Source organism: Coregonus lavaretus, assembly GCF_964263955.1.
Source record: "Coregonus lavaretus genome assembly, contig: HAP1_SCAFFOLD_172, whole genome shotgun sequence".
Lineage (NCBI taxonomy): Eukaryota > Metazoa > Chordata > Actinopteri > Salmoniformes > Salmonidae > Coregonus > Coregonus lavaretus.
The window spans coordinates 359,858-377,649 of record NW_028156410.1 but is presented as its reverse complement, the minus strand read 5'-3'; positions in this window follow the sequence as shown (position 1 = coordinate 377,649).

Here is a 17,792-nt window from a genome sequence, read left to right as displayed (position 1 = left end):
AGCTGTAGTGGAGGACCCAGCAGGTGCACCAGCGCCAGAACCGCCTGCAGCACACGCACTCCCACGCCTTTCCCCTCCTCTCACAGGTACCTTAGCCCTATCCATGCCTCTAACAGGTACCTAGCCCTATCCCCTCCTCTCACAGGTACCTAGCCCTATCCCCTCCTCTCACATGTACCTACCCCTATCCCCTCCTCTCACAGGTACCTACCCCTATCCACGCCTCTCACAGGTACCTAGCCCTATCCCCTCCTCTCACAGGTACCTACCCCTATCCACGCCTCTCACAGGTACCTAGCCCTATCCCCTCCTCTCACAGGTACCTAGCCCTATCCCCTCCTCTCACAGGTACCTAGCCCTATCCATGCCTCTAACAGGTACCTAGCCCTATCACCTCCTCTCACAGGTACCTAGCCCTATCCACGCCTCTCACAGGTACCTAGCCTTATCCATGCCTCTCACAGGTACCTAGCCCTATCCTCTCCTCGCACAGGTACCTAGCCCTATCCATGCCTCTCACAGGTACCTAGCCCTATCCCCTCCTCTCAAAGGTACCTAGCCCTATCCTCTCCTCTCACAGGTACCTAGCCCTATCCCCTCCTCTCAATGGATATTGTAGCATGGGTGATGGAGTCTACATCCACTGTGGTTGTTCCCGCCCTTGACCTCACCATGCAGATAGAGCTCTCTGATTCGCCAAGCTCTTCTGGATCAGGAAGTAATGAGGCAGGAGAGGTGACCTCTCTTGGCCGCAGCGTCAGATTCAGCTGTAGTGGAGGACCCAGCAGGTGCACCAGCGCCAGAACCGCCTGCAGCACACGCACTCCCACGCCTTTCCCCTCCTCTCACAGGTACCTTAGCCCTATCCATGCCTCTAACAGGTACCTATCCCTATCCATGCCTCTCACAGGTACCTAGCCCTATCCGCTCCTCTCAAAGGTACCTAGCCCTATCCTCTCCTCGCACAGGTACCTAGCCCTATCCCCTCCTCTCAAAGGTACCTACCCCTATCCCCTCCTCTCACAGGTACCTACCCCTATCCACGCCTCTCAAAGGTACCTAGCCCTATCCCCTCCTCTCACAGGTACCTACCCCTATCCACGCCTCTCAAAGGTACCTAGCCCTATCCCCTCCTTTCACAGGTACCTAGCCCTATCCCCTCCTCTCACAGGTACCTACCCCTATCCACGCCTCTCACAGGTACCTAGCCCTATCCCCTCCTCTCACAGGTACCTAGCCCTATCCCCTCCTCTCACAGGTACCTAGCCCTATCCATGCCTCTAACAGGTACCTAGCCCTATCACCTCCTCTCACAGGTACCTAGCCCTATCCACGCCTCTCACAGGTACCTAGCCTTATCCATGCCTCTCACAGGTACCTAGCCCTATCCATGCCTCTAACAGGTACCTAGCCCTATCCATGCCTCTCACAGGTACCTAGCCCTATCCCCTCCTCTCAAAGGTACCTAGCCCTATCCTCTCCTCTCACAGGTACCTAGCCCTATCCCCTCCTCTCAAAGGTACCTAGCCCTATCCTCTCCTCTCACAGGTACCTACCCCTATCCCCTCCTCTCACAGGTACCTACCCCTATCCACGCCTCTCAAAGGTACCTAGCCCTATCCCCTCCTCTCACAGGTACCTACCCCTATCCACGCCTCTCAAAGGTACCTAGCCCTATCCCCTCCTTTCACAGGTACCTAGCCCTATCCCCTCCTCTCACAGGTACCTAACCCTATCCACGCCTCTCACAGGTACCTAGCCCTATCCCCTCCTCTCACAGGTACCTAGCCCTATCCCCTCCTCTCACAGGTACGTAGCCCTATCCCCTCCTCTCACAGGTATCTAGCCCTATCCCCTCCTCTCACAGATACCTAGCTCTATCCCCTCCTCTTTTTGCAGGTATTTCCTGTTATAGGTACAAATATCCATTCCAGATCCACTTAGTGAGAAATACTACTTAGATACTACACAACCACTCTAAAACGTTTACTCTGAATGTTAATGTTTGCTCTGAGTGTGGTTTGAGATGGTTCACAATGCTTCCTTTGAATAACAATAACAAGGTTGAGTTTGTGTCCCAAATTCTTGGATCATATTTTTTATTTTGTTACCATATACTATTCATTTATGTTGTGCATTCTGCAGGTCCATGACCTCTTTGCTAAGTGAGAACGAAGAGCGATATGTCTCCTCACCTGAGGGTGGCGATAGAGAGATGAGACACAGACAACACTCAGCACCACTGAGATCTGTGTTTGGCATCTCTGAGGACTCTGTCTTCGACATGGTCCAGAGCGGCCAGTCGCAGGGTGACATCGTACCGCTGCCCAAACGGAGTAGACAGGAGAAATACAGACCTAGCAAAATGTCAACGGATGGCAAGTTTATGATGGGTATTGTCGAGTTGGTTATAAACCTTCTCAACTCCAGATTGGCTGAGCTAATGCGAAGTGTCAGTCAGGGAACTCTAGTTCTGCTGACTGGAAGTATCTCAGCAAGTCAACAGTTTGCCCAAGAGATGCTAAGCATGGCGACTTCTAAGATGTATTCCCATGCCATAGAGCATATTGCGCTCGGCCACAAGTCTCCCCTTGAGTTAGAGAGGGAGCTTGAGGCCATCTTGGGTCCTCTGGCTGGACAGGTCATAGTCATCATCATAGATAGCATCATCAAGGCTAAAGCCAACGGAGGAAATGAGGGGAGAGCGTCCAGCCCCTTGACCTATTTTCTAACTGCCATTTCGGCAGAAATACAAAGCCTAGTGGTTCACAGATCGGCTAGCAGACCATCCACCAGACTGTCCAACAACGACCCACTGCTGAACATTTCCAAGTCAAAGGTCTTAAGATCAGTTCTGCTCAAAATGGCAGAGCTCTTTGGCAAAGGTCCAAGTGAAACCTGTCTAGTTCCACTAGTCCAGAGTCAGTCCAACAACTCAATTTGCGACTGGACTGTGAATGCAGGCACCATTCATCCAAGTACATTTCTGTCCGACAACAGAGTGACAGAAGTGTCATCCGATGTTGTGGATCTTGTACTTGAGGTTTTTTGGATAACAGGATTTTTGGATAACAGGAACCCGTCAAGGCCACAGAGTGCCTGCTCCCACAACTCAGCTAGTGGAGCAATAAATATGAGAGCTCTTGCTGGGGACTTGGTCAGACAGGTGTCTGTCAAACTCAGCCCATTTGTCTCTGAGAGTCAACTCTCCACCATGTCCATGACAGATCTGTCATCATCTTTTTCTGACTCCACCTTGAAGCAGTTGTGTTCTCGCTCTGTTGTTGCTCTGGCAACTGCCTGTCAAGCAATCAAAACAGAGCTCGAGAACCAGAGACCTACCAACCTGGCAGCCAGAGACCTACTATCGTCTCTGGTAGAGACCATTGAGGACATGGATATCTCTGACATCCTCCAGGGCCCGTCGGCCATTTTGGAGGAGGCTGCTGTGATAAAGCACCCAGAGATGTCCACCTCGACAATATACAGATCTCTGCTTCTCGACTCATCTCTCGCCTCCTCTAAGATGGTCACTGAGAGCATTATCTTCAACAACCCATGCCCATCAGAGGAGAATGTGAGTATTCAGAAGGAGCTCCCTGCTGATAAAGTTGACATCCTCCATGGTCAACCAGTGGAGGAGTATATTGTCAAAGCTGAGCAATGCATCACTCAGGTCATTCAGGATGCAGCTGTGACATATACTGCTGCGCTGGATAAAACCGACACTTGTGGAAAACTGTCGGAAATCCTATCTGTCCATGTTTCCTCAGAGAATATTGAGGAGGCATCCTCTGATCTCTTTGGTGGAATTATTTCCGAACTGCATGAGGTATCTGAGGTCAATAAGGCCTCCATGCGTACGAAATCAGGTCGCAAAATGTTCTGGGTGGAAGTGAGTTCAGGTTCCCAGAAGATTTATACCAAAACCCTGGACAAACTAAGGAAGCTGTTCACCTCCCACCATCTCACTGAGGGAAAAAATACTCCTGTGCAAATCGAGCTTTCTGCAACTGGACTACTTGTAACTGAGGCCACTGTGCAGGAATCTCCTGTAACTGAGGCCACTTTGGCAGTGTCTCCTGTACAGAAGACAGACAGTAAGACCCCTTCTAAGTCCCCAGCCTCAGCCTACCAGCTCACCCTCGACACCTGCACTAAAGGGGTAATCAAACAGGTGATCTCGGTGCTGAGGGTGGACACTTCAAAGGAAGACTGCTCCGCTTCCGTTGGGGAGAGCACGTCAAATTCATCCTTCGACTTCAACCAGAAGTTGGACTCGATAATTTCGAAATTGGAGGACCTCACCATTTCGAGTGATGTGACGTCAGCCGAGATTGCCACACTCACGCAATCTCTTAGTGCAGCCAGCAGAACCTCTAACATTTCCATCCAGAGCTTTCACAGTGCTGAGTTCCGAGCTAAGGCCAAACACATTGTGAGTGAGACCATTCTCAGAGCTGCTAGCAAAGCCAGCCATTCTTTGCTACAGAGCATGCCTAGCACCACCTTCTCACACCATGCGGTTTCTACAGCCGAAGATATAGTAAATATTATCATGCAAGACCTTGAAAGTGTATCCCAGTACACTGTGGACGACGCAGACTCCTTCCCACTAGGAGAGAAAAAGCTGGAGTTCCAGCTCAAACCCAGAGTTGTCTTTGACAACTTATTGGATGCTGCTCAAACCATGTACCACAGAGTAAAGGATAGACTGAACATCTTTTTCTCTTTTCCACCAGTGTCAGTCACCACAGCCAAATATGTGCTGGACTCCGCCCCTGTGGAGACACTCAGACGTTCTAAGTCCGCTGACACTGCTCTTGTTGAGGACAGGAGCCGCCCTCCGTCTGTGAGAAGTGAGAAGCCTTTGTCAAAAGTCTGTTTGGCTAAAAGGTCTAAAACCCTTCTGTCTTCGAGTGGCTCTTCAACAGACCACCATGTAATTGACACATGCAGTGAGGATGTCACTCTGCCCACCAGGAGTATGTCAGTTGTGAGCAACAACAGTTTGAAGAGAGCCTCTCCTCTCCACGGCAGTGGATTGAGTGAAAATTGCAAACCTCTTGTGGCTCTAAAAGACGTAACAGTGGCAGTCAGCCAAGAAGGCTTTAGCAAAACTGCAAAGAAGACGCTCAGCTTGATCTTAAATGTGATCAAGTGTAGAGTGGCCAACTCTGAGAGTTCATCTGTTGGGCAGATTGCAAGTGAGGAGTGTCTGATAGCCACTAACATGTTAGACTCTGTACTGGAGAGCCTTGACCAGTTGCCTGACATGAGCGCTGCCGATGAAATCACAAGGACAGAATCCCATACCTCTATCGCAATGGACGAGACAGGTTCACGGTCAACGCTTGTGAGCCAACAAGAAATAAACATATCTGACACCAATATCATAGTGAAAACTATAATGGACACATTGAAGACGGACGACCCAGAGATGACTTCAGCAGAAGAACATCTGGATAGGCTCCTGTCAGTTGAAGCCCTTCAAGGTGCATCTGGCAACCTGATCGCAAAGGTCCATGGTCTCATTCAGGAGATAACCATAAACCGCCAGCTTCAATCCATGGTTGGCCACAGAAGCCTCTCTCAACCAGCGCTGCCTAAACCAGCCCTGAGGAAGCTGTCAAAGGACGATGCCTCAGAGCTCATTTACAACTTTGCCCAGACTTCTGTTAGGAGACTCCTGGGGCAGTGTATGGGAAGGCCTATGCCACCATCGGCTGAAATGGTTTTGGATCAGGTCATCAAGTTGATGACAGACGTGGTGATGGACAGCCTGACTTATGTGTCCAAGTCTACAATGGAGGATGGTAAGTGAAAGTACCTATTTTCATCTGCATAGGACTTAATTGTAACATGATGCTCAATACATTGCGTTTTATGATGTGAAATTCACTGGTTGTGTCCAAAATGGCACCTTCTTCCATATTTAGTGCACTACTTTTGACCAGACCCTATGGGCCCTGGTCAAAAGTAGTGCACTATAAAGTGAAGAGAATGCCATTTGGGATGCAGTGACTGACTTCAATGGCTGCGTCCTCTTCTCCCAGTTATTGTACACAGGTCGGTCACACTAGCGTGCTCTTCTCACTCAGACACCAGCAATGCCACAAGTGACATCACTCATGGTGTTGTAGCTGACCTTAATGCTACTGAGGAATTCCCTGCCAGGAGCCTTAGCCCGGCTGATGTAAAGGCTGACGGCATGGCCCGTCTTCCCTCTGCCAGAGGGGAAGAGACTAAGAAGAACAGGAAGTGGCGTTTCCTACCGAAAATGCATAAGTTTCCAAAGATCATGATTAAGGTAGGGTGCTCTGTGTTTTGAGATTACCTCTGTAAGGCAGGGCTGAAATTTACCCTACAGATTCACTACACCCCTATTGTCTCTCAGCATTAGAACAAAACTGTTGTCATTGTCTTTAGGAGGTTGAGTGAGGACGCTGTAATGCAATCCTAATACACATGGGAGAGAGTCAATGGTTATGTCCCAAATGGCACCCTATTCCCTATATAGTGCACGACTTTTTACCAGAGCTCTCTGGGCCCTTGTCAAAAGTAGTGCCTTACGTAGCGAATAGGGTGCCTTTTAGGATGCACACTCTGTATTTTACACAGGCTCAGTTGTCCTGATGTGTTTTGTCAACAGCTGTTCAAGACAAAAGGGAAACCGAAGAGACATCCAGAACAGGATGCTCTGCCTACCAAACGTCTCAGAGAGACTCATATTTCACAGGGTAAGTGATAAGCATCGATAATGTCATATTGATGTATCACCCTATGACAAGCTTGTTAAAACAGTGACAACAGATACAGGCAGACCGACGGACAGACATGCAGACAGACAGGCAGACTGACAGGCAGACGGACGGGCAGACAGACATACAGGCAGACAAAAAGACAGGCAAACAGGCAGACAGACAGACGGACAGGCAGACGGACAGGCAGGCAGGCAGGCAGACAGACAGACAGACAGACAGACTGACGGACAGACAGACAGACAGGCAGACAGGCATACAGACGGACAGACAGGCAGACGGACAGACAGGCAGACAGGCAGACAGACGGACAGGCAGACGGACAGACGGACAGACGGACAGACACAAACACACACATTCATTTTCTGATTATGAAATGTTCTTATGACAGATGCTGAGTGTGAGGTTCCAGAGGTTCCATCCACTTCCCCACCCAAGGAGGACCTGACAACCACACCGGCCCCTGCTCCCCAGGAGTCCCAGTCCCGTAAACGCCCACTCATAGTCAGGGTGTTACACGCTCTCTCCAGAGCCATCTCCAAACCATTCAGAGGAGCTTCTGGGAAGAAGAATTAGCCAAATGCCTGATTTTATTAATATGATATTTTAATCAGAGCCTTTATTTAATAAAACATTACTGCATTGATTTCTGTCTATAGTAGTCTTCATGTATGTGCAAGATAACGGTAAAGTACTTCAAACCACATAGTCAAAAGTATTCATAGTGAAGTACCGTTTATGATTATTGATTGTGGAAATACACATAATACAGAAAAGTTGTTGTCACATATAAAGACAGACATAAAGGAGAACTCCGTAGACCAGTCACATTCTCAAGCCATAACTAAATCCATGAATGGATCTCCTATAAGATGACAGGAGAACATTTGTAACACTTTCTATGAAGCCTATATCTATAATGCATACACTCAAGTCATTTACATTTTACATTTTAGTCATTTAGCAGAAGCTCTTATCCAGAGCGACTTACAGTTAGTGAGTGCATACATTTTTTTTTTCATACTGTCATACACTCATAATGACTTAATTGAGTTAAGTGTTAAGTAAAGTGCAGTTATAAACACATAATGAGGGCTTATTATGTATTTCTTGCAATAAAAAAAGAAAAATGCTACTAGTTTATTAAATATTCATGACTGCTATTGCACGGCTCATGTCCACACTTCTGTACAATAGGGGGCAGTAATGCACCATAACGTTGGATGCCAACTGCCTATAAACCCCACTGAAGAAGAAAAAGCTACTCATGTAATGCATGCTGGAAAGCAGACAAAACTAATGATTTGCAAGAGATCTAAACACGATTTATAAGCTACTGAACAACAAGTCCAAGAAATCATTGCTAACCGCGTTTGCACTTTGAACAGATTTCTCGACAATAATAATGGAAGATGTGACTGGGGCTCAGCTCATTGCAGAGGCACTAAAAGCTCAGGTGAAGTGTGTGCAATATATATAAAAGAGTGTTATACTGTGTAACCGTGTTGCTAATAATATATTAGTCGCTGATCATGTCCTTGGCAGTGAGAATGTAACACTATGAGTTGTGAAAGTGTGCCATAGGTCATTGCACTGGTATAGCTAACTATTAATATTGTTGTAGAAAAACATTTAGATGTTTATGTGGAATAGTATATGTTTACACCCTTGTTGATGCATGCCAATGTGTGTGTCAATGCAAAGAAAATCTAAACTACATTGTAACAATTCATATACAATTCAGTATGAAAATGTATGCACTCACTAACTGTAAATCGCTCTGGATAAGAGCGTCTGCTAAATGACTAAAAATGTTTAAAAAAAGGTAAATATACTGTATCTACATGTAACTCTCTACAGAATGTAGAATATATGTTTGGAATAGTTGGTGTTCCAGTCATTGAAGTAGCTAAGGCAGCTCAAGCCTCAGGAATCAAGTATGTGGGAATGCGCAATGAACAAGCCATAAGCCACCTTTTTATTACTAAACCAGCTCTCCCCAAATCATGTGATATTAACTACCCGTACATAGACTACAGGAGCGTGTAGTGTGTGAGGGTCAGTTTCATAGCTTTTTTGCATTGCTAATTATGTCTGCCTGTCTGTCTGACCCTTTGTGTGTCTTATTTTTCCTCCACTGATGATGATATCCAATCTGTTTATTCTTACTTTTGTGAGTCAGTACCCAAGAACAACACAGTCATTTTTCAGAACACAATGAGAATTTCTCAGAATGACAGTTTGTTTTACACCACTGTGCTAGTACAGGATAAAGTTGAGCTGAAGGGGATGTTAGATAGTGGGTCCATGGCTACTACTCTGCGCGCAGATATTGTACCTCGGTTGAGGGAGGCAGGAGTGGTAGAGGGGAACTTTCTAGCTCCTTCAGACATCATCCTGGTGGGTTGTAGTGGGAACAAACTAGCCCAGTGGGCATGTGTGACTTAAAAATTCAACTTTATGGCTTCTGTTATGTAGTCCCAGTGCTTATTGTTGATGGGAAGGTTGATGAACTCATTGTGGGAACTAATGTGTTGAAGTCTCTGATTAGACAGTGAGTTTCTATGTGCTCACGCAGGTGCCCGAGAGCTGTGGCTGCACCAAGGGCTAAGCTATTGTGTGTTGTCTCTTCGTGTACAGGTATGTCATTTATTTTGTCAGAATTATGTTGTATATCATTTTACTTGTATTGTATAGTGTGTTGTTAGGCACTGAATGTGTGCATGCAGCACCTGTTCTCTTTTGCCTGACCTTCAACTAGCAAGGTGCCCGAGAGCTGTGGCTGCACCAAGAGCTAACATATTGTGTGTTGTCTCTTCGTGTGCAGGTCGAATAAAAATTATCCAACCATCAGAATTCCAGTTGTGGCAGTGTCCTAATTACGTGACCTGCCGACTGGTCAGCTCAAGCCGACTGCCGGAGCTGTGCATGTGGATGAGGTGCACGACCTGCGCATGTGAATTTGTTGATGGCTTACTGTAAGTGAATATATACTGTAAACAGTGAAAGTGAATGTAGCATATTCATTAAATACAGGTATTCGTGCTTATTTGTATGTTTTGGATGAATTTGTTTATTGCATTAATTTTTTTTGGTATTTGAATGCACTAAATTACATTGTATTTTAGTGCTCTGTTGAGCCATGGAAGATTCTCAAATCCATAAGATGTGTTATGCTGGGGATTTTAGTGTGGGTAGAGGGAGGGGTGTCCTTCCATTTACACCAATTGTACAGTCAGCTCCTGGGAGTAGAGCGTTTGCTAGTCCTGAGTTTGCAAGCACTGGGAGGGGTAGGCTGTTTGTTCCACCTGACCAGGGTATCCCACCTCTGTCTTTTGATGTACCATCATCCACAGTACTCGGTGATAATGGGACGCCTCCGAGTCAGCTTAGTGACCTTATTAAGCAGATTGGTTCAGAGATAGGAGAATCTATCAGAGCGAGTTTACTGCAGCCTGGGGTTTCAAGTCTTTCTCCTGCCCGTCCCCCTCACCAACCCCAGCAGTTTCCCCTGCCTGAGCAGTGTGGGTCAACCTTTATTGATGCGTCCAAGCTGAATCTGGTTGTGAAGTCAGATGTTAGTGCTCCACCTCTTTTTAGGGGTGATGGCTCAGATAAGTACTCTGTCCTCGAGTGGGAGGAGTTAATGGAAGTCTACCTAGAGAAGAGGGGTTACACTGGGTCTGGGAATGTTGGGGAGGTGATGTCTAGGCTCATGGGGAGGGCACGGGATGTGACCAAAGTCTGGAAGCGTAACAACCTTGTTGTCACAGATGTTAAGGCGGTGTTCAGTGTTTTCAAGCAACACTTTGGGGATACTGTCTGCTCAGGTATGCCATTAGCTGATTTCTATTCAATCAAACCATATGCTAATGAGGGTCCAATAGATTTCTGGATTAGGCTTAACAAAGCTGCAGAGGCAGCCGAACAGTACCTTGTGAGTGAGGGCAGGACCTTACCCAATCAGTGCTCAGAGTTGGCAGTCATATTTGTACGCAACTGTCCTGATAAAGAGTTGGCCCAAGTGTTCAAGAGCAAACCCATTCGTGACTGGACAGCCAGTGAGGTACAGGATCGGTTGGATGAACTGTTAAGGGAACGTAAAGCATGTAGAACACAACTTTCACAGCAGGTTGCTGCTGTTTTTGACTGCCCTCAGGAGGGAGTGGGTCCTGTGAAAAGACCTAATGTGTCATCTTTTTCTCAATGTGGCCGTGAACCAGACCAGGCACCATCTGTATCTGAGGGTGGGACATTAAAGAAAGTTTTGACTTTGTTAGAGAAGGCTCTGGTCAGCAATACTCAGTCTGTGAGTGGCGCAGTGGTCTAAGGCACTACATCGCAGTGCTAGCTGTGCCACTAGAGATCCTGGTTCGAATCCAGGCTCTGTCGTAGCCGGCCGCGACCGGGAGACCCATGGGGCGGCGCACAATTGGACCAGCGTCGCCTAGGGTAGTGGAGGGAATGGCCGGCTCAGTTCGTAGAGCATGGTGTTTGCAACGCCAGGGTTGTGGGTTCGATTCCCACGGGGGGTATGAAAAAAATTAATAACGTATGCACTAACTGTAAGTCGCTCTGGATAAGAGCGTCTGCAATGTGGGGCATTCTTATTTTTCCTCCACTGATGATGATATCCAATCTGTTTATTCTTACTTTTGTGAGTCAGTACCCAAGAACAACACAGTCATTTTTCAGAACACAATCAGAATGACAGTTTGTTTTACACCACTGTGCTAGTACAGGATAAAGTTGAGCTGAAGGGGATGTTAGATAGTGGGTCCATGGCTACTACTCTGCGCGCAGATATTGTACCTCGGTTGAGGGAGGCAGGAGTGGTAGAGGGGAACTTTCTAGCTCCTTCAGACATCATCCTGGTGGGTTGTGGTGGGAACAAACTAGCCCAGTGGGCATGTGTGACTTAAAAATTCAACTTTATGGCTTCTGTTATGTAGTCCCAGTGCTTATTGTTGATGGGCAGGTTGATGAACTCATTGTGGGAACTAATGTGTTGAAGTCTCTGATTAGACAGTTCAAATCAAATGACAGCTACTGGCGGGTGGCGGGTACACCAGGTTCCTCTAGCCAGTGTGATGTCAAATCTGGAGAGATGGAGAGGAGACTCCATCCCAGATAAAGTGGGCACCATTAAGTTGAAGATAGCAGTAACGCTCCAACCCATGAGTGAGCATCTGGTGTGGGGCCGCCTACCGCCAAAGACAAAACTCTCTGTGGGCAGTACTGTTGTTGTCGAGCCCAGCACGTCTCGTTGTGTGAATCGACACATACTAGTGGGGAGAGTAGTTACGCCTCTGTGGGGGGATGGATGGCTCCCTGTGAAGATTGTGAATCCAACAACATCGCCAGTTACCCTGAGACGAAATGCTAAAGTGGCGGATGTGTACCCTTGCATTGCATTGGAGTATTTTAATGATGTCAAGCAGCAAGCAGCTCATCAGAATGTGGCAAAGGCTCAATGTGACAGATCACATGGCAGTCTGACAGCTAAGAGTTCAGTTGGTGGCAGTGTAGATAATGGCAACAGTACACTGAGGAATTTTGGACTTCAAGGCCTGTCTGTTGAGGAGTGTCCAGTTTCACAGTTCTGGAAAGATAAACTTGTCAACTTAATTGGGAAGTATGACACAGTGTTCTCTAGACATAGCCTAGATTGTGGCGAGGCAAAGGAGTTCTGCCTTCGCATACGGCTGACTGATGACCGCCCATTTCGGTGACCTTATCGTAGGCTGTCTCCAGCTCATTACCAAAAACTCAGGGAAACACTGGATGATATGGAGGAAAAGGAAATCGTCAGAAAATCCAGCAGCGAGTATGCCTCACCATTGGTGCTGGTATGGAAAAAGAATGGGGACTTGCGCCTATGTACTGACTTCAGGTGGTTAAATGCCCGCACAGTAAAGGATGCTCATCCCCTGCCTCATCAGGCTGATGTACTGGCCGCGCTGGGAGGTAATGCCTTCTTCAGCACAATGGATTTGACGTCAGGGTATTACAACGTGCCACTGCATGAAGAGGACAAGAAATACACTGCCTTTTCCTCCCCTTTAGGTCTGCACGAGTACAATCGGTTACCTCAGGGCCTCTGCAACAGCCCGGCTACTTTTATGAGAATGATGCTGACCATCTTTGGTGACCAAAACGTTCTAAGTCTCCTTTGTTACTTGGATGATCTGATGGTTTTTGCTAAGACGGAGGAAGAGAGTCTGCAGAGACTTGAGATGGTTTTTCAGCGGTTGCAGGCGCACAACCTTAAACTGTCTCCGTCTAAGTGCAAGTTTCTGAGGAGGTCTGTAAAGTTTTTGGGCCACATCATTTCTCAGGAGGGTGTAGCCACTGACCCTGCTAAAGTTCAAACCATTTTGAATGTGACTGAGAGTGAAGCTGAGAGTGAAGCTGATGGTGTCACACCGTCTCCTATCAAAATAGGTTCTTTCCTTGGTATGGTAGTATACTATTAGCACTACATTGAGAATTGTTCCATGGTTGCTAGGCCATTGTTTCAGCTAACTACAGGTCAGAAGAAGCCTAGGAGAGGCAAGGGTAGGAAGAGGCCTGGTCCCCCTCGCAGGCTCACTGCTGCAGACTGGACTGCCGAATGTCGACTCGCTTTTGAAGCTTTGAAATCAGCACTAGTTGACCAGCCACTGCTGGTTCATCCAGATTTTTCTCAGCCATTTCTACTTTCCGTGGATGCATCTACTAGTGGTTTGGGAGCTGTACTATCACAAGTGCAAGATGGGAAGGACATAGCCAGGCCGATAGCTTTTGCTAGTAAATCTCTTAATCATGCACAATCCAAGTATCCTGCTCACCGGCTGGAATTTCTAGCCATGAAATGGGCCATTCATGATAAATTCAGCCATTGGCTGCGAGGGCATAAGTTTACTGTGTGGACCGACAACGATCCACTCAAATATATTCTTACAAAGCCGAGACGATGCATGCGAGCAGAGATGGGTTGCAAAGCTGGCACCCTTTGAGTGGCGCAGTGGTCTAAGGCACTGCATCGCAGTGCTAGCTGTGCCACTAGAGATTCTGGTTCGAATCCAGGCTCTGTCGTAGCCGGCTGCGACCGGGAGACCCATGGGGCGCCGCACAATTGGCCCAGCGTTGTCCAGGGTAGGGGAGGGAATGGCCGGCAGGGATGTTGCTCAGTTGGTAGAGCATGGCGTTTGCAACGCCAGGGTTGTGGGTTCGATTCCCACGGGGGGCCAGTATGAAAAATAAAAATGATGTATGCACTCACTAACTGTAAGTCGCTCTGGATAAGAGCGTCTGCTAAATGACTAAAAATGTAAAATAAAAATGATATCCAGTACATACAGTGGGGAGAACAAGTATTTGATACACTGCTGATTTTGCAGGTTTTCCTACTTACAAAGCATGTAGAGGTCTGTAATTTTTATCATACATACACTTCAACTGTGAGAGACGGAATGTAAAACAAAAATCCAGAAAATCACATTGTATGATTTTTAAGTAATTAATTTGCATTTTATTGCATGACATAAGTATTTGATACATCAGAAAAGCAGAACTTATTATTTGGTACAGAAACCTTTGTTTGCAATTACAGAGATCATACATTTCCTGTAGGTCTTGACCAGGTTTGCACACACTGCAGCAGGGATTTTGGCCCGCTCCTCCATACAGACCTTCTCCAGATCCTTCAGGTTTCGGGGCTGAGATCCCCAAAGCCTACAAGAATTCTGATAGTGAAACTCCACTCAGCTGGGATGGTGCTGTGCCTGATGTTGTTAACTTGGTTGAAGATGCTTTGTCAGTCTGGTCTGTGACAATCTACCAGGATTCTGATCAGTCGTCTGACATTACTAGTGTTGAGTCGGAAATTGAAAGTGTGCTGGCTCCGGATATGCTGATCTGTAGTACTCCCCAACCTGAGGTTAGACCTTTGAGCACGGTTGGTGCTGTCCGTGACATTCCTGCTAGGTTTTTGGGTGAGGGTGTTCGGACTAGACTAGGTAGATTTATTAATCCAGTGAATAGGCTAATCCAAACTATGTCTACACAGGAAATGAAACAATTCTTGGTTTCTCAGTGACGGTAGGATATTGCCTACCTTTTCTTTGTTATGTGTATGTGGTAATCTAAGTGGGTCTTAGAGTGATTTGTGGGTTTGTCTAATATTTTTGACAATTCATGTAACTTTGTGTGTAGTTCATCAGCATAAAATGTATTTGGCATTTTTTGTATAGGGTTGAATAAGGGATTAGCTACCTCTTATTTTTCCTAATCCTTCACGGGATAGCTTTCCAGCTGATCGACCATTTGTGGGTCTAGAATTAAGGGACTACACTGGGTTACTCTGTCGCCCTGTGGGTGTGGAATGTTTTTTTTCTTTCTTTGCTTTGTTACCTTCGAGGTAATGTGTTTTGTTTTGTGTTTATAATATAGTGTAAAACAGTAGGGGTGAATGTAGTAGTGTGATGTTGTTCCCCTAGATTATGCACCAAGTTGCACACAAGGACAGTTCAACTAGGCCAGGTCAAGAGGGGATGTTAATAAGTTAATAATAATAATAATAATAATAATATTAATTCAATGTGGTTTTTATTTAATTACAGCTGCATAGCTAATGTAATTTTTTGGTGTACAAACATTTTTATATATCTATATTGTAAATACACCTAATTGTAAAAGTTTTGTATATTTTGGTTTGGTCCATCGCGGGTTATCTGTATTTATGTACCCTCTTATTGTTCTCTTTTGGCTGTCCTTCAACTAGCAAGGTATGTTGTCCTTGGCGCCGTAATTTGTCAATATAAAACTGTGGTAAAGTTACACAAAGTGCTGTTACGCAACTATAGGTTTTGTTACAATGTGGACAATATAAAGATTTATGTTAACAACTTTCACCAAGCTCGCTAATTTGGGTACCTATTGTAACTCGGGAGTATTTGGGTCAGTGTTTGAGTGAGTTTCTATGTGCTCACGCAGGTGCCCGAGAGCTGTGGCTGCACCAAGGGCTAACCTATTGTGTGTTGTCTCTTCGTGTACAGGTATGTCATTTATTTTGTCAGAATTATGTTGAATATCATTTTACTTGTATTGTATAGTGTGTTGTTAGGCACTGAATGTGTGCATGCAGCACCTGTTCTCTTTTGCCTGACCTTCAACTAGCAAGGTGCCCGAGAGCTGTGGCTGCACCAAGGGCTAACATCATTTTTTTGTCTCTTCGTGTGCAGGTCGAATAAAAATTATCCAACCATCAGAATTCCAGTTGTGGCAGTGTCCTAATTAAAAGTACACAACGCAGAACGAACCACGCTACATATGCATAATGATGTAGTAAACAACATCGCTCTGCGTGGGAACTTTTGGTGGGGGGGAAGTAGCCTTTATAAGTCTCCATGGTGGGTAAAGACCATCACTTCGTTGTCTTGTTGGGAATAGTAATAATTTGTGACAGTACGCATTGTATTAGTCTAACGGTTGTTTTTAATTTAGTTTCTCACATTAAACAGACATTTGAGAAGGATTTGAGAAGCGAATTGCTTGCAGTTGTACCTATGACACACAGACACACTAAAGCTGTACAGTGTAGTTAGAAAAGTCAATTTACATTATTTGCAGATGTGTTCCCTTTTATTTACAAATCGAAAAATGTAACATTTGAAATGAATGTGGCAGAACAGTTAAGCATAGAGTTCCTGTGGGAGTCTTCTCCTTCAGTCTTTTTGACTCCTATGCCTCGTTTCCTATTAGATGGGATTTTCCCAATGCCAAGTTCACCTGAGACAGCCGCTATCCAGTGTCATGTGTTGCTGAATTACAGATCTCGCTATCCCAATGTCGCTGCTGTCCATGGTGCTGAAATATCCAATCTCGGCTATTTGCATACATAGGACCATCCACACTTGACACCACACACACAAGTTAATGCTAATATCACACACACTTTTGAACATTGCACAACCTGCAACAAGACACTGAAACAGCACTTAATTTCAAGTTTGTTTGTTTCTGAATAAAGATGCGAAGAATGAAATCAATGTGTGGAAGGAGATTGGACAATGTATAGGCATTCCCTATAGCTGTATTTGACTGGAGCATGATCAGATTGCTTTGTTTCAGCCAGAATGGAAATTTGGTCTGAGAAACTATGCCCATTATAGCATGACTATTTCAGACAGAATTCACTTAATATTGTCTGTAAAAATATAAATAAGGCAATGTTTATATGACCCCCTTTCAAACATTCACATATTTATCATTTTCTTGCAGATATACAGTACATTCAGAAAGTATTCATACCCCTTAACTTATTCCACATGTTGTTTTCTTACAGCCTGAATTCAAAATGGATTCAATTATAATATTTTCTCTCACGCAGCTACATACAATACCCCATAATGACAAAGTGAAAACACGTTTTTGAAATTTTTGCAAATGTATTGGAAATGAAATATAGAAATATCTCATTTATATAAGTATTCACACCCCTGAGTCGATTAAAGCTGTGTCTTTCTGGGTAAGTCTCCAAGAGCTTTGCACAACTGGATTGTAAAATATATGCAATATACATTATATAGACAGCCATTTTTTTTTTTTGCCATAAGTTTTCAAGCCGAATTAAGTCAAAACTGTAACTAAGCCACTCAGGAACATTCAATGTCATCTTGGTATGCAACTCCAGTGAATATTTGGCCTTGTGTTTTAGGTTATTGTCCTGCTGAAGAGGGAATTTGTCTCCCAGTGTCTGTTGGAAAGCAGACTGAACCAGGTTTTCCTCTAGGATTCTGACTGTACTTAGCTCTATTCTGTTTCTTTTTATCCTAAAAAAGTCTCTAGTCCTTGCCAATGACATGCATACCCATAACATGATGCAGCCACCACCATGCTTGGAAATATGAAGAGTGGTACTCAGTGATGTGTTGTGTTGGATTTGCCCCAAACATTACACTTTGTATTCAGGACATAAAGTTAATTTCTTTGCCACATTATTTGCAGTTTTACTTTAGTGCCTTATTGCAAACACAATGCATGTAAGGT